Genomic DNA, 17,262 nt, shown 5'->3' with positions numbered 1-17,262 from the left:
ATATTCAAAGTCCTCAGGGACATATTTCCTGAGTTTATAAATATAATATAAATTATTTATAAACGAAAGAAGATGTGATGCCAAAAAATATCGATGTAGTATCGACTAGATACACTACTGTACTTGGTATCATTACAGTGGATGTCAGGTATAGATCCACCAATGGCGTTTGTTTACATTTTGACGGCGGTGAGCTACGGTGTGTAGTGAAGCATGTTTAGCTATTCCTCATTCCTGCAGGGATGATACTTCTAAGAAACTTACTTTATTTGTCACCATGGAGGCGAGGATTAGTGATTTAGAAGTAACTAAAACACTGCCAACTGGGGCTGGACTTTCGTCGCTGGCTTGTTAGCCATGTCTTAAAGCACCTCTTCCCGAGGGCGTTTCAGTGTTGTAACTTCAACTTTATCGTTAGTTCGGTACTTTTCAGAGGCGGTATAGTACAGAATATGATTCATTAGTATCGCGGCACTATACTAATACCGGTATACCGTACAACTCTAATATAATGTATGCAATATATATATAATATTGACATTGAAGCTAATCTTAGGAAGCTAACTTGCAACAGTCCTAGTAAAATCGCAGCACTAGCTACGCGTACATAGTTGTAAACGTTGGCTCCAATGACACTAGGATGAGACAGTCAGAGATTACAAAGAGGAACATAGCTACTAGGACTTGTGATCTCACTGGAAAGATGTCCAGGCATCGAGTAAGGCATGTCAAATTTTCATACTTGCCAACCTTGAGACCTCCGATTTCGGGAGGTGGGAGGGGGGGCGTGGTTAAGAGGAGAGGAGTATATTTACAGCTAGAATTCACCAAGTCAAGTGTTTCATATATATATATATGTATATATATATATATATATATATATATATATATATATATATATATATATATATATATATATTATTATTTTTTAATTATATATATATACTGTATAAATAAGAGAAATACTTGAATTTCAGTGTTCATTTATTTACACATATACACACATAACACTCATCTACTCATTGTTGAGTTAGGGGTTGAATTGTCCCTCCTTGTTCTATTCTCTGTCACTATTTTTCTAACTATGCTGAACACCCTCTCTGATGATGCATTCTGCTTCGTCTCCTTGTTGTGTGCGCAGTTGTGCACTCTCTAAAAGCCCTAGATGTTATTGTCACATATGCATGTACAGTAGATGGCAGTATTGTCCTGTTTAAGAGTGTCACAACATTGCTGTTTACGGCAGACAAACTGCTTTACGGTAGACGAAAACCTGACTGCTGTTGTTGTGTGTTGTTGCCGCGCTGGGAGGACGTTAATGAAACTGCCTAACAATAAACCCACATAAAAAACCAAGAACTCGCCCTTGATCATTCTACAGTTATAATGTCATTGGGCAGGCACGCTGTTTATATTGTGGGAAAGCGGACGTGAAAACAGGCTATCGACACGTCACTCAGGTCCGCCTGAATTTCGGGAGATTTTCGGGAGAAAATTTGTCCCGGGAGGTTTTCGGGAGAGGCGCTGAATTTCGTGAGTCTCCCGGAAAATCCGGGAGGGTTGGCAATTATGATTTTTTGCGCATCAAAATATCACATCCGCATTTTTTAAAATGAAATATCAAAAAAAATACGATCCAAACAAAATTTGTTGAATGCTCGCCTCAGCCGCAGGTACTCGCTGTTGGTCTTGCCTAAACGCCGTACTGAGTCGCAGGTCAAGCTAATATGATTAGCAGCAAAGCGGACAGCCGTCAACGTTGTGGCTTTGATAGCGAACGGAGGCGACAGCAAGTAAGCTAGCTAGATGGGTAGCTAACTTGCGAGCTTGTTTCGGTGCTCCAAATCACATGGAAGAAAAAAAACTATGTTTGTTTCTTGTATAGTCAAAGCATAAACAACAGCAATGGGGCGGAATAGCTCGGTTGGTAGAGTGGCCGTGCCAGCAACTCGATTCTAGGTTCGATTCCCGCTTCCGCCATCCTAGTCACTGCCGTTGTGTCCTTGGGCAAGACACTTTACCCACCTGCTCCCAGTGCCACCCACACTGCTTTAAATGTAACTTAGATATTGGGTTTCACTATGTAAAGTGCTTTGAGTCACTAGAGAAAAGCGCTATATAAATATAATTCACTTCACAATACATCAACTCTTTACTGCTCAAACGGCACAATTGTCATCCTCCTGCATGCTGGGTAACGTGGTATGTAAACAATAAGCAACACATCCTGACTTCCTAGTTTACCTGTATTTATATATTTATTTAACCTTGATTTACCCGGAGTAAGATAATTAAGAACATTTAATTTGCAATGCTTACTAAGCTAAGAGGCAGCATGTTAGAGATGTTGAAGTGTGATGATAATGTCTCGCCTCTTGCTTACCAACACAAATCACGGCTATAAATCGCGCATAGCAGCTGCACTGCAAAAACTGAAATTTAAGTAAGATTAAATATCTCAAATAAGGGTGATATTTGCTTATTTTCTGTCTGATAAGAGTGTTTTAGTGTTTTACTTGTTTTAAGGGTTTTGGTCCTAAATGATCTCAGTAAGATATTACAGCTTGTAGCTGAGATTTTATGACCTATATTGAGTAAAACATGCTTGAAACTAGAATATCAACTGTTGCAAAGCTGTGTCATCAACACTCACAAGTATAAAACTACTTTTTTAAAGGGGAACATTATCACCAGACCTATGTAAGCGTCAATATATACCTTGATGTTGTAGAAAAAAGACCATATATTTTTTTAACCGATTTCCGAACTCTAAATGGGTGAATTTTGGCGAATTAAACGCCTTTCTATTATTCGCTCTCGGAGCGATGACGTCACAACGTGACGTCACATCGGGAAGCAATCCGCCATTTTCTCACTTTCGTCGGTGTGTTGTCGGAGGGTGTAACAACACGAACAGGGACGGATTCAAGTTGCACCAGTGGCCCAAAGATGCGAAAGTGGCAAGAAATAGGACGGAATTTGTTCAAAATGCGAGGCTGTGGGGAAAGCCGACGAAATGGTCAGTCGTTTGTTCCTCACACTTTACCGACGAAAGCTATGCTACGACAGAGATGGCAAGAATGTGTGGATATCCTGCGACACTCAAAGCAGATGCATTTCCAACGATAAAGTCAAAGAAATCTGCCGCCAGACCCCCATTGAATCTGCCGGAGTGTGTGAGCTATTCAGGGACAACGGACCTCGGTAGCACGGCAAGCAATGGCGGCAGTTTGTTCCCGCAGACGAGCGAGCTAAACCCCCTGGATGTCTTGGCTCACACCGTCCCTTATGCCACCGAAGATGATCAAGAGAAGAATATCGACCCTAGCTTCCCTGGCCTGCTGACATCAACTCCAAAACTGGACAGATCAGCTTTCAGGAAAAGAGAGCGGATGAGGGTATGTCTACAGAATATATTAATTGATGAAAATTGGGCTGTCTGCACTCTCAAAGTGCATGTTGTTGCCAAATGTATTTCATATGCTGTAAACCTAGTTCATAGTTGTTAGTAATTATCTTATCAGACAGTGTTAAGCTGCTGAAATCCGAGTCTGAATCCGAGCTAATGTCGCTATAGCTTGCTGTTATTTCCGCCATGTTTGTTTGTATTGGCATCACTGTGTGACGTCACAGGAAAATGGACGGGTGTATATAACGATGGTTAAAATCAGGCACTTTGAAGCTTTTTTTAGGGATATTGCGTAATGAGTAAAATTTAAAAAAAAACTTCGAAAAATAAAATAAGCCACTGGGAACTGATTTTTACTGGTTTTAACCCTTCTGAAATTGGGATAATGTTCCCCTTTAAAGTAATAATTTCTTACTTCAAGCATGAAAAAAAAATGATGCCGAGCGCATATCATTATGTCAAGATAATGGCACTAGCAGAATATTTTTCAATATATCGAGCAAAAAGGTCTAATTTTTTTTTCTACCACGAAAAGTGCACTTGTTATTAGTGAAAATATACTTATTTTATGCTATTTTTGGGTTCATTGAGGTTAGCTAATTTTACTTGTTTTGGAAAGTCTTGACAAGCCGAATTTTCTTGTTCCATTGGCAGATAATTTTGCTTAGTTCAAATAAAATACCCCTCATTTTTGCATTTTTTTTTTTCTTGTTTTTGAACACTGACTTTTTGCAGTGTGGCAAATGCTCTTAACGTGCTAGGGTAAATGTGTTGGGAAATGAATGAATGTTAAAGAATGAATATGGAGAATTTTACCAACTTGTGGTCGATTGAGTAGACAGCAGACAATGAGGAAAATACGGTAATTAAAAAATGGTGTCGTGCTTGTTCATTTTATTTCCTGAGGACGCATGGTACCGATTCATTATCATTATCATTAGCATCATTGTGAACATGACCAATCTTGAGCTCCATCACACATAAAAGAATGCACAACTAACCAATGTACTAAAATCCTATTGGTCGATTGCCGAGCATCTTCTTTTGCTTGTTCCTGTCTGTCCCCTTGGGGACATTTCTTGCAGGAATCAAACAACAACATTGACACAAGTTTATCTGCAGACCCGACTTTGGTGTCTTCCTGCCCACATGACCCCCCCCCCCCCCCCCCCACCCCACTCAGCTCGCTAACTTCATTTCCTTCACGCTGCCCGTATTCTACCGAGCAAAGGATGTTGGTGGCAATCCACATTAGGGGCGCTCACCCAAGTGTGGCTTTTTTTTATTGGCCCGTGAAGGCCACCGCGTCACGCCGAGTAAACGCAGCAATTTTATCACCAGGTAGTCAATAGAAGCACTAAAATCACACTTGGATATTCAGTATCTAACTTGGAAATATCCATACACAAAATCCTGTATTTGGTCTCGGCGTGGATAGGAAAGGTCATCTGGTATAAACGTTTCCTTTCATCACCGGCTGTTTGTGGCAGCGCTTCCGAACGCAGTGATTGTAGGAACAACAGCGTCAACAATGTTGTTCCCAGCGTGGAACAATTGGCGGAAATCCCAGCATCCGTTCTTAGTGAAAAATGGCATTCATGATCCCGCTGTGTTGCCTTCCCCAGGATATTGGGCCGCAACGTTTGCTAGCACGTTTGAACAGCAACTGGGGGAAAATACTTTTTATCTTATGGAATTCTGGGCATGGCGTCCATGTTGATGTTTGATGTAGCGGGACAATGGCAATTTCCAATAGCAATTGTCGGACCTTAAACTGAGTGCATGTCATCATTGGGCTTTGATGCACCGCAAAAGCTGAAATCTAAGTAAGATTAAATATAGGGGTGATATTTGCTTATTTTCTGTCTGATAAGATCATTCTTCTCACTAAGCAGATTTAATGTTAGTGTTTTACTTGTTTTTTAAGGGTTTTGGTCCTAAATGATCTCAGTAAGATATTACAGCTTGTTGCTGAGATTTTATGACCTATATTGAGTAAAACATGCTTGAAACTAGAATATCAACTGATGCAAAGCTGTGTCATCAACACTCACAAGTAGAGATGTCCGATAATATGGGCCTGCTGATATTATCGGCCGATAAATGCTTTAAAATGTAATATCGGAAATTATCGGTATCGTTTTTTGTTTTTATCGGTATCGTTTTTTTTTTTTTTTTTTTTAATTAAATCAACATAAAAAACACAAGATACACTTACAATTAGTGCACCAACCCAAAAAAACCTTCCTCTCCCATTTCCTTGGGGGAGGAAGGAATTCATACTCATTCACACAAAAGAGTTGTTTCTTTCTGTTATTAATATTCTGGTCCCTACATTATATATCAATATATATCAATACAGTCTGCAAGGGATACAGTCCGTAAGCACACATGATTGTGCGTGCTGCTGGTCCACTAATAGTACTAACCTTTAACAGTTAATTTTACTCATTTTCATTATTACTAGTTTCTATGTAACTGTTTTTATATTGTTTTACTTTCTTTTTTATTCAAGAAAATGTTTTTAATTTATTTATCTTATTTTATTTCATAATTTTTTTTGAAAAGGACCTTATCTTCACCATACCTGGTTGTCCAAATTAGGCATAATAATGTGTTAATTCCACGACTGTATGTATCGGTATCGGTTGATATCGGTATCGGTAATTAGGAGTTGGACAATTTCGGAATATCGGATATCGGCAAAAAAGCCATTATCGGATCTTACTCACAAGTATAAAACTACTTTTTTAAAGTAATAATGTCTTACTTCAAGCATGACAAAAAAAATCACGATGCCGAGCGCATATCATTATGTCAAGATAATGGCACTAGCATTTACTTAATTTAAGAATATTTTTCAACACATTGAGGAAAAAGGTCTAATTTTTTTTTCTACCAAGAAAAGTGCACTTGTTATTAGTGAGAATATACTTATTTTAAGGTATTTTGGGTTCATTGAGGTTAGCTAATTTTACTTGTTTTGGAAAGTCTTGACAAGCCGAATTTTCTTGTTCTATTGGCAGATAATTTTGCTTAGTTCAAATAAAATACCCCTCATTTTTGCATTTTTTTTTCTTGTTTTTGAACACTGACTTTTTGCAGTGTGGCAAATGCTCTTAACGTGCTGGGGTAAATGTGTTGGAAAATGAATGAATGTTAAAGAATGAATATGGAGAATTTTACCAACTTGTGGTCAATTGAGTAGACAGCGGACAATGAGGAATATACAGTAATTAAAAAATGGTGTCGTGCACTTGTTCATTTTATTTTCTGAGGCCGATAAATGCTTTAAAATGTAATATCGGAAATTATCGGTATCGTTTTTTTATTTATCGGTATGTTTTTTTTTGTTGTTTTTTTAATTAAATCAACATAAAAAACACAAGATACACTTACAATTAGTGCACCAACCCAAAAAACCTTCCTCCCCCATTTACACTCATTCACACTCATTCCCACAAAAGGGTTGTTTCTTTCTGTTATTAATATTCTGGTTCCTACATTATATATCAATATATATCAATACAGTCTGCAAGGGATACAGTCCGTAAGCACACATGATTGTGCGTGCTGTGGTCCACTAATAGTACTAACCTTTACCAGTTAATTTTACTAATTTTCATTGATTACTAGTTTCTATGTAACTGTTTTTATATTGTTTTACTTTCTTTTTTATTCAAGAAAATGTTTTTAATTTATTTATCTTATTTTATTTTATAATTTTTTTTAACCATACCTGGTTGTCCAAATTAGGCATAAAAATGTGTTAATTCCACGACTGTATATATCGGTATCGGTTGATATCAGTATCGGTAATTAGGAGTTGGACAATATCAGAATATCGGATATCGGCAAAAAAGCCATTATCGGACATCCCTACTCACAAGTATAAAACTACTTTTTTAAAGTAATAATTTCTTACTTCAAGCATGACAAAAAAATCACGATGCCGAGCGCATATCATTATGTCAAGATAATGGCACTAGCATTTACTTAATTTAAGAATATTTTTCAACACATTGAGGAAAAAGGTCTAATTTTTTTTTCTACCAAGAAAAGTGCACTTGTTATTAGTGAGAATATACTTATTTTAAGGTATTTTAGCTAATTTTACTTGTTTTGGAAAGTCAATCAATCAATCTTTATTTATATAGCCCTAAATCACAAGTGTCTCAAAGGGCTGCACAAGCCACAACGACATCCTCGGTACAAAGCCCACATACGGGCAAGGAAAAACTCACCCCAGTGGGACGTCGATGTGAATGACTATGAGAAACCTTGGAGAGGACCGCATATGTGGGTAACCTCCCCCCCCTCTAGGGGAGACCGAAAGCAATGGATGTCGAGTGGGTCTGACATAATATTGTGAGAGTCCAGTCCATAGTGGATCCAACATAATAGTAAGAGTCCAGTCCATAGTGGGGCCAGCAGGACACCATCCCGAGCGGAGACGGGTCAGCAGCGCAGAGATGTTCCCAGCCGATGCACAGGCGAGCGGTCCATCCCGGGTCCCGACTCTGGACAGCCAGCACTTCATCCATGGCCACCGGACCTGTGCCCCCCCCCCCCCTCAAGGAAAAGAGGAGCAGAGGAGAAAAGAAAAGAAACGGCAGATCAACTGGTCTAACAGGGGGGCTATTTAAAGGCTAGAGTATACAAATGAGTTTTAAGATGGGACTTAAATGCTTCTACTGAGGTAGCATCTCTAATTGTTACCGGGAGGGCATTCCATAGTACTGGAGCCCGAATAGAAAACGCTCTATAGCCCGCAGACTTTTTTTGGGCTCTGGGAATCACTAATAAGCTGGAGTTCTTTGAACGCAGATTTCTTGCCGGGACATATGGTACAATGCAATCGACAAGATAGGACGGAGCTAGACCGTGTAGTATTTTATACGTAAGTAGTAAAACCTTAAAGTCACATCTTAAGTGCACAGGAAGCCAGTGCAGGTGAGCCAGTATAGGCGTAATATGATCAAACTTTCTTGTTCTTGTCAAAAGTCTAGCAGCCGCATTTTGTACCAACTGTAATTTTTTAATGCTAGACATAGGGAGACCCGAAAATAATACGTTACAGTAGTCGAGACGAGACGTAACGAACGCATGAATAATGATCTCAGCGTCGCTAGTGGATAAAATAGAACGAATTTTAGCGATATTACGGAGATGAAAGAAGGCCGTTTTAGTAACACTCTTAATGTGTGATTCAAACGAGAGAGTTGGGTCGAAGATAATACCCAGATTCTTTACTGATTCGCCTTGTGTAATTGTTTGGTTGTCAAATGTTAAGGTGGTATTATTAAATAAATGTCGGTGTTTAGCAGGACCGATAATCAGCATTTCCGTTTTCTTGGCGTTGAGTTGCAAGAAGTTAGCGGACATCCATTGTTTAATTTCATTAAGACACGCCTCCAGCTGACTACAATCCGGCGTGTTGGTCAGCTTTAGGGGCATGTAGAGTTGGGTGTCATCAGCATAACAGTGAAAGCTAACACCATATTTGCGTATGATGTCGCCTAGCGGCAGCATGTAAATACTAAAGAGTGCAGGGCCAAGAACCGAACCCTGAGGAACTCCGCACGTTACCTTAACATAGTCCGAGGTCACATTATATTGCATCCTGTCAGTAAGATACGAGTTAAACCACGACAAAGCTAAGTCTGACATACCAATACGTGTTTTGATACGCTCTAATAAAATATTATGATCGACGGTATCGAAAGCAGCGCTAAGATCAAGAAGCAGCAACATAGATGACGCATCAGAATCCATCGTTAGCAGTAGATCATTAGTCATTTTTGCGAGGGCTGTCTCCGTAGAGTGATTTGCCCTGAAACCGGATTGAAAAGGTTCACAGAGATTGTTAGACACTAAGTGTTCATTTAGCTGCTGTGCGACAATTTTTTCGAGGATTTTCGAAATAAAGGGAAGGTGGGACACCGGTCGGTAGTTTACCATGAGGTCAGGATCAAGGTTAGGTCTTTTGAGCAGAGGATGAATAACCGCTTTCTTAGGTCTTTTGAGCAGAGGATGAATAACCGCTTTCTTGAATGCTAGGGGAACAGTGCCAGAGGAAAGTGATAAGTTTATAATATTTAGCACTGATGGACCTAATAATACAAAAAGCTCCTTGATAAGTTTCCCAGGAAGTGGGTCAAGTAAACATGTTGTTTGTTTTATCCCACTTACACGCTGTAATAGTTCCTCTAATGTTATTTCATCAAAAAGAGAGAGACTATTTTGTATTGCAGTATCCGTCGTAGATACAGTTGTATCTGTGTTCATAGAACCCAGTTGTAGCTGGGATGCGTTATCTTTAATCTCCTTTCTAATGAGTTCAATTTTCTTATTAAAGAAATTCATAAAGTCATCTGCCGAGTGGGTGGAGCTATTGGGAGGAGTCCCTTGTTGGGTTAGCGATGCTACTGTACTAAACAAAAATTTAGGGTCGTTTTTGTTGAGGCGGATGAGATTTGAGTAATATTTAGCTTTAGCTAAGGTAAGCATGCGTTTATACGATATTAAACTATCACTCCATGCTTGATGGAAAACCTCAAGCTTGGTCGCGCGCCATTTGCGTTCCAACTTTCTACATGATAATTTATGAGCTCTGGTTTCCTCTGTAAACCATGGGGTGCGCCTTTTAGGGGCCCTTTTTTGTTTTAGCGGTGCTATACTATCAATGGTTTTGCGCAGGGCATTGTCAAAGTTGTTAGTGAGGTTATCAATAGAGCCGACATAATTTGGGAATGGTGCCATTACCGAAGGCAGTAGGTCAGCAAGAGTCATCGTTGTGGCGGCATTAATGTTGCGGCTGCTATAGCAGTTATTATTATTATTAGTTTGTTGACAATGAGTCAGAACTTCGAATTTTATAAGGTAATGATCGGACATTACTTTAGTATACGGGAGTACCATAACTTTGGAGGTGGTGACACCCCTGACCAGCACTAGATCTATCGTATTGCCGTTGCGATGCGTAGGTTCATTTATTATTTGTGTAAGACCACAGCTATCAATTATAGTCTGGAGCGCCACGCACTGAGGGTCCGATGGGTTATTCATATGGATATTAAAGTCCCCCATTATGATTATATTGTCTGCGTGCGTCACTAGATCAGCAACGAACTCTGAGAATTCATTAATAAAGTCTTGACAAGCCGAATTTTCGTGTTCTATAGGCAGATCATTTTGCTTAGTTCAAATAAAATACCCCTCATTTTTGTAATTTTTTATTCTTATTTTTGAACACTGACTTTTTGCAGTGTGTCGGACGTACTTGCTGTCGGACCTCACATCACATCATCCAGCTGTGGATGATGCAAGACTTGGAGAAATGCTTTATTCAAGACCGGCTCAGTGGCCTTGTGGTTAGAGTGTCCGCCCTGAGATTGGTAGGTTGTGAGTTCAAACCCCGCCAAGTCATACCAAAGACTACAAAAAAAATGGGACCCATTATCTCCGTGCTTGGCACTCAGCATCAAGGGTTGGAATTGGGGGTTAAATCACGAAATGATTCCCGAGCGTGGCCCATGCTGCTGATCACTGCTCCCCTCACCTCCCAGGGGGTGATCAAGGGTGATGGGTCAAATGCAGAGGACACATTTCACCACACCTAGTGTGTGTGTGTGACAATCATTGGGACTTTAACTTTAACTTTAAGACGGATTGTGTGATACGATGAAATTTGCACCGATCTCCGGACAAATCGAGGCATTATGCTGGAATCACGCCATCTACGTCTTGGTTTCTTTCACGGGACGGCGTGGCGCAGTGGAAGAATGGCCGTGCGCGACCCGAGGGTCCCTGGTTCAATCCCCACCTAGTACCAACCTCGTCATGTCCGTTGTGTCCTGAGCAAGACACTTCACCCTTGCTCCTGATGGGTGCTGGTTAGCGCCTTGCATGGCAGCTCCCTCCATCAGTGTGTGAATGTGTGTGTGAATGGGTAAATGTGGAAGTAGTGTCAAAGCGCTTTGAGTACCTTGAAGGTAGAAAAGCGCTATACAAGTACAACCCATTCATTTATCATTTATTATTTCTTAACCTTTTTGACCCAACTTTTCCGCTACACAGAAGCCCAGGGCCCAGTCAATTATTAACACAAAATTAGTAATCTTACTTGATTTTAACCCTTTTCAAAAATTACTGTTCTCAAATACAAATAATAGTAAAAATACAGTACAGGCCAAAAGTTTGGACACACCTCCTCTGTCACACCCCGCCTCGGGTGAAGGTAATGTAACCTTTGCAAACCAGACAGTTTTTAACTCCTGGAGTTCACGGACCAGGGCAGCTTCCCTACGTTGCTGTCCAATCAAAAAGTCTTGGGACATGATAACCAGGGTAGGTTCACCTAGCACTTTTTCAGTCCTTGGCGGCTCAGCAGACCACCTAGCCTTCCCAGACCCCTTCCTATGCTGCTTACGCCTAGCCCCAGAGTTCTCAAAACCTTTGACGTCTTCTTCAGACTCCTCTGTGTTCCACCCGACTTCACGATCCTCAGCCACGGTCGCCTGGTCCAGCCTCATCACCGTGGCCCCTCGACCAGCCATCTCATCATAGTCTCCTCTGTCATTGTCACCTCCGACACTTGGGATCTCAAACCAGTTCTGGCCTGCCCTTTGCCAGGTTTGTTGTAAACTCTGCGGCTTGCCATCCCACCACTGCCACCATATGTCACACCCCGCCTCGGGTGAAGGACCCTTGCCATCCTTGGTTTGAAAGTCTGGTTTGCAAAGGTTACATTACCTTCACCCGAGGCGGGGTGTGACATCCTCATTCAATGTGTTGTCTTTATTTTCATGACTATTTACATTGTAGATTCTAAAATTTAAGACAGTTCCCTAAAGGTGTGTACCAAGATGTGTGCTAATTCAGTGACACCCCCTGAAGTTAGGAAATTGCAAACCATTTAAACTTGCCACCGTAGATGATACTGAAGCATCAATTAGGGATGTCCGATAATGGCTTTTTTGCCGATATCCGATATTCCGATATTGTCCAACTCTTTAATTACCGATACCGATATCAACCGATACCGATATCAACCGATACCGATATCAACCGATATATACAGTCGTGGAATTAACACATTATTATGCCTAATTTGGACAACCAGTTATGGTGAAGATAAGGTACTTTTTTAAAAAATTAATAAAATAAAATAAGATGAATAAATTAAAAACATTTTCTTGAATAAAAAAGAAAGTAAAACAATGTTAAAACAGTTACATAGAAACTAGTAATTAATGAAAATGAGTAAAATTAACTGTTAAAGGTTAGTACTATTAGTGGACCAGCAGCACGCACAATCATGTGTGCTTACGGACTGTATCCCTTGCAGACTGTATTGATATATATTGATATATAATGTAGGAACCAGAATAATAATAACAGAAAGAAACAACCCTTTTGTGTGAATGAGTGTGAATGAGTGGGGGAGGGAGTTTTTTGGGTTGGTGCACTAATTGTAAGTGTATCTTGTGTTTTTTATGTTGATTTAATAAAAAATTAAAAAAAACATACCGATAATAAAAAAAAACGATACCGATAATTTCCGATATTACATTTTAACGCATTTATCTCTAGCATCAATGCCTTATGAAACACAAGAAGCGATACAGTGTGACACTTTTAAGTGAAAAAAAAACATGTTTGATACAGCTGCTGTGTCGCTTGACTGTGAAACACCAAACTGTTTCTTTCGGCTCTCAAGTGACAGCCCGTATTATATGAAGTTGGGGGAGTAACGCCCTGCGTTTGACATCGCTTTACGTCTTCATCATCCATCTAAATGAAACTCAAGAAAAGGAAAACATTCCAAAGCGTGGGGTAATTTTGATCTTGTAGCACCAACAAATATTCCTGTTCACTATTGGCTCATTGACCAGAGTTTCATATTCCGTTTTGCGCAGCTATTTGTCAAAAAAATAAATATACAGTACAGGCCAAAAGTTTGGACACACCTTCTCCTCATTCAATGTGTTTTCTTTATTTTCATTACTATTTACATTGTAGATTGTCACTGAAGGCATCAAAACTATGAATGAACACATGTGGAGTTATGTACTTAACAAAAAAAGGTGAAGTAACTGAAAACATGTTTTATATTCTAGTTTCTTCAAAATAGCCACCCTTTGCTCTGATTACTGCTTTGCACACTCTTGGCATTCTCTCGATGAGCTTCAAGCACACCTGTGAAGTGAAAACCATTTCAGGTGACTACCTCTTGAAGCTCATCGAGGGAATGCCCCGAGTGTGCAAAGCAGTAATCACAGCAAAGGGTGGCTATTTTGAAGAAACTAGAATATAAAACATGTTTTCAGTTATTTCACCTTTTTATGTTAAATACATAACTCCATCAATCAATCAATGTTTATTTATATAGCCCTAAATCACAAGTTTCTCAAAGGGCTCCACAAGCCACAACGACATCCTCGGTACAGAGCCCACATATCCACTCCACATGTGTTCATTCATAGTTTTGATGCCTTCAGTGACAATCTACAATGTAAATAGTCATGAAAATAAAGTAAACGCATTAAATGAGAAGGTGTGTCCAAACTTTTGGCCTGTACTGTACATTCTTACTAAATGTAATAATAAATAATGTATAATATATATGTTTCTTAAACTGTAAATACAATTACAGTGCAAATGAAAATACAGGTTCATTACTTCAGTCATATTTTTCGCACTTGAAAAACTTCTCTCTGATTTGTGCTCCAGACTTCTTCAGTTTGTCTGATATTGTCATCACCGCCACAAGTGGTGGACAAGGGTATTACAACTGAATACCGCTGCGCCCCATACGGACCACAGCTGAGAAATACATATTTTTTGGCGGCCCTCTAGGAATTGCTGGCGGCCCATTGGTTATGAAACACTGATCTCCGTCATTTCGGGTCATGCGATGGAACTATAAAAGGAGTAAAACATGCATTTTATTCACATGCTCAATACATACATTTGCATTTGGACATAACTGTGATGGACAGTGTTTTTTTATTTTTTAATAAAAAGTGCATGATATGCTACTTACATACTACGCGGAGAAAAGTCAACTGCGTAATTTTTTTAAAGAAGTTCTATGATATGCTACTTGCTATGCTTTGCGGTCTCAAGTAGAAGAAAACTCAAGGACTCAATAGACCTGAAATGTGCAGAAATCTGCGGATGAATAGAGATGCTGCTGATGAACATCATGGTAGCATCATAATATAAAAATAAGCTTCTTAATTCAAGACAGTGCATGACAGACTACAGGTTGACATAATGCCCGGGCGTCATATGTGATTAAACTTTGGCACGAGCAGAGAAAAGTCAAGCTAAGTTAGGTTAGGTTAGTCCTAACATAAATAAGCTTCTTTATTTCAACATGTGTATGATATGTTTCCTGCTATGCTTTGCTGTGTTTGGGTCGAAGAAAAATCAAAACAATGGACCTGAAATGTGAATAAATCTGCAGATACATAGAAACACTCTGCTGATGACTGTCAAGGTAGCATCACAGTTTACAAATTTGTCATATTATATGAAAACATGTGTTAATCACACATGTTATTATTTAATTAGGTCAGGCTGATTAGAAAAATAAATATTAACTAAATATTCTGCACAGGAAGGGACTCAAAAACGTTAAAAAAAAGGTTTTACATTCAATTATGTTGTGCTAAAATAAATAAACTAAATTCATAATTAATATTTTCCTCAAACTGTAACAAAATAAAAATATATAAAAAATAAATAAATTAAATTAAAGTGCAAATAAAAATACATCTTCATCACTTTAGTCATAATTTTTGCTCTTAAGAAACTTATCTATGACTGGAGCTCCAGACTTCTGTTTGTTTGATAATGTCATTACTGCCACAAGTGGTGGAAAAGTGTATTACAACTGAGGTTCGCTGCGGACCACAGATAAGAAACAGATATTTTTTGGCGGCTCTCTCGGAAGCGCTCGCAGCCCAACAATGGGCCCCCGGTCCTATGGTTATGAAACACTGGAATACAGGACCTCCCGTTGACTCCATTGTACGCAGACTTTTATTTACGTTTATTTATGAGTTAGAATGCATAAATAATACATCTGTTTTCCTGTCACTCATAATGTTTGTGAACGATAGGTAACATTCCCTTCGAAAAATTGCAGTTAGTAGTAGAGATGCCGATATCCGATATTCCGTTATTGTCCAACTCTTAATTACCGATTCCGATATCAACCGATACCGATATATACAGTCGTGGAATTAACACATTATTATGCCTAATTTTGTTTTCCAAAATAAATCAACTCAAGTTATGGAAAAAAATGCCAACATGTCACTGCCATATTTATTATTGAAGTCACAAAGTGCATTATTTTTTTTAACATTCCTCAAAACAGCAGAATTTGGGACATGAGGAGGTTGAGGTAGGCGGGGTTGGGGTGTAGGGGGTAGCGGAGGGTGTATATTGTAGTGTCTCGGAAGAGTTAGTGCTGCAAGGGGGTTCTGGGTATTTGTTCTGTTGTGTTTGTGTTGTGTTACGGTGAGGATGTTCTCCCGAAATGTGTTTGTCATTCTTGTTTGGTGTGGGTTGACAGTGTGGTGCATATTTGTAACAGTGTTAAAGTTGTTTATACAGCCACCCTCAGTGTGACCTGTATGGCTGTTGACCAAGTAAGCCTTGCATTCACTTGTGTGTATGAAAAGCCGTAGATATTATGTGATTGGGCCGGCACGCAAAGGCAGTGCCTTTAAGGTTTATTGGCGCTCTGTACTTCTCCCTACGTCCGTGTACCACTCCGTACAGCGGCGTTTTAAAAAGTCATAAATGTTACTTTTTGAAACCGATACCGATAATTTTCCGATATTACATTTTAAAGCATTTATCGGCCGATAATATCGGCAGTCCGATATTATCGGACATCTCTAGTTAGTAGCCTTGCAAACACTGCAAGTGCCATGTTAGCGTGACATAATAAATAAGTGACCGTGCATAATTTGCTGCTTGCATTTCTAGTGTTTAATTTCCTCAGCAGCACCATATAGATGTCCGTGCTTGTAAAGTAGATTGTATCACTGCAGGTCAGTGAAGCTTCAAGTGACCTGGCTTAACCCCTGGTCTGCACCCTGATTTACGCATCATGTCCGCCATCAGGAGCTTGTTCTGAAGACCCGCTGTGATTAGTTTAAGCTCGCTTGCTCTTGATTGTCGCAACTCTGCCTTTTCCATAGAGGTGGAAAAACAGAATATTTGCAAATTCTTTGCACGTCTGGTTCCTCCATCATGGCTCGTACGGTCTGACGCTGCCCGCCCCCACTTCTTCTTCTTCTTTTTTTTTTGCTCATTGACGTGGCTGTGAGGTGTTTGTGTTAAAGTTCCAAAAAAGCTCGCCACTCTTCCCCCGCCCCCTCGCACGTTAATATTTCAAAGCCAGCTCCTCCTGGGATTGGCCCCAAAACGATGGTTTGGGCGACCTACAGACATCTGCGATCGCATCGCTTGGAAGTAAATGAAGCTCCTCACCCTGCACTGTAATGAATTATTTATTTAGTTTAAGGGGCTCGCAGAGATGGGAGATCCAGGCAGGTCCAGCCCTCTTTGTGCTCCTTGGGGAGGCAGCAAATGGCAGTGTGGCACCAGGGAAGGCAGGGCCCGAATGTCAGATCTTTTCATGGCAGACGTAGAACAACACGTCCTTACCTTAACGTTCTTTCTTATCAGTAAAATAGGCTCCATTTTGCATGGTAGGGAGTTAATGACATCCAGTACATATGTCTGGACAACCTTATTTATTAACATCAACAACAGAAATAAACAAATAATTAGCGCTGCACCAAACGAATACCGTATTATCCGAACTA

The sequence above is a fragment of the Nerophis lumbriciformis genome, linkage group LG17, assembly GCF_033978685.3.
Source record: "Nerophis lumbriciformis linkage group LG17, RoL_Nlum_v2.1, whole genome shotgun sequence".
NCBI classification, from domain to species: domain Eukaryota; kingdom Metazoa; phylum Chordata; class Actinopteri; order Syngnathiformes; family Syngnathidae; genus Nerophis; species Nerophis lumbriciformis.
This window is presented reverse-complemented; position numbering follows the sequence as displayed.